This window comes from Myotis davidii, unplaced genomic scaffold, assembly GCF_000327345.1.
Source record: "Myotis davidii unplaced genomic scaffold, ASM32734v1 scaffold992, whole genome shotgun sequence".
NCBI lineage: Eukaryota > Metazoa > Chordata > Mammalia > Chiroptera > Vespertilionidae > Myotis > Myotis davidii.
Window position 1 is genome coordinate 848,015 of NW_006283543.1, and position 1,798 is coordinate 849,812.

Here is a 1,798-nt window from a genome sequence, read left to right on the forward strand (position 1 = left end):
GAAAGAGCCTGCCTCGGCCAGAGCAAGTGGCCAGTGGCTAGATGGTCATCTTCATGTGCTCCACTCCCACTGGCAGCCATGTGACCTCAAGTCCATTCATTGCCTGGGACCTTGGCCTCCTTGGTTATCACATGGAGTCAAGGCAACCTGCCTCCCAGGGCTATGGCATTAGAGCCAGCGTGTGGAGAACCAGGGTCTGAGTGAGTGCAGCCATGATCACTGCCACTGTCATGATGAATAATGATTAATTTCTTTTGCTGAGCCCAACCCTCTGGCTGCTGAGATAAGTCTGTGAATCATGCCAGGCCTCCATCCACTCCACCCAAATCCCTATCCTCTGAGGCCCTTTGGCTAAGGCCCATGGCCAGACAGGGGAAAGTGTGAGTAATCCAGATCCTAGCGGGGAGGTGAAGGGGGGGGGGGGGCGTTCTCAGACTTCTCTGGAAATCTGGCTTAGGGCCCTGATGCAACAGTCCCCTTCCAAGTGGGCAACTGCTGCATAAGGATCAAGGCAGGGATGAGGTGGAAAGAACTTTTGGATTCTGGAATCCTGGATCCTGGCTTGGTTACCTACTAGCTCTGTGACTTTGGGCAAGTCACAGAAATGCTCTGAGCCTTAGTAACCTCATCTGTAAAGGAGATAATATTTCACCTAGCTCACAGGACTAAGCAATAATTAAATGATGCAAAACACACACAGATACACTGAGCATGTTTGCCAGGTATATGGTAGGCACTAGATAAATATAACCCTTTTTAACCTTCCTCCTTCCTCTCTTACCAGGACCTTAGGCAATTGTTCTACACTCAACACCTTCTTCAGTTAGTCACCAGGGTGTGATCAAGGTCAGTCTCAGTCTGGGACCAGGGTCAGGGCTCTCAGGCTCATCCAAGAAAACCAATGATCCTTTGAGAATGACTAACTGGCCCTGATCTGTGCCCTGCCCCTCCCACCCGGGCAGGGCCAAGCATGCCCATGTGACAGAGGGGGCAGCTCTTCTCATCTCAGTACTGGCTCTGTCCCTGCTCATTCGCTCTGGGCAGTCGGCAGTCAGAGAAGTAGCTACCAGCTGTCAACTCAGCCATCCAACCTTCGGCCGATGGTCAGAATCCCACAGGCTGTCTCCTGGCTGGCCCCTTTCCCACACCCTGACCTCTGAGCACCCCACCTGTCAAGGTCACTGCCTTCCTGGGCCCTGCTGTGTTCTGACTGGCAAGTCTCTCTGTGCCAGGATGGGAGGCAGGTTCTAGGCAATGCTCAGGGACCAGGAGCTTGGGCCAGGTCCAGACCAGTTAAGGGAGACCCCAGGCCTGAGCATTGACCCAGCAGACCTGGGTGTGGAATTTGACTCCTATTCCCAAGAACTAAGGCTCTTTCCCAGGCCAGAGCACAGCCTGAAGCAGCATGGAGGCCAGCCCTCACATCCTGACCACGGCAAGATTGAAACTCAGAGAGGAGCAGTGACTAGCCTGAGTTTCACGCAGGGAGTCAGGGGCAGTGGGCCAGACTCTGGGTTTTCCTGATCCCTTTCTGATTTTTCTTCTTTGCCATGAGGCTTTTTTCTGCTAGGTCTTACATGCCCTGGTGAGTGCTGCTAAGGATACCCCTCACCCCCAGGATACCCCTCCCCTCCATGATACCCCTCCCCTCCAGGATATCCCTCCCTCCAGGATACCCCTCACCCCCAGGATACCCCTCCCCTCCATGATACCCCTCCCCTCCAGGATATCCCTCACCTCCAGGATACCCCTCACCCCCAGGATACCCCTCCCCTCCGCGTCACTCTTTACCATCAGC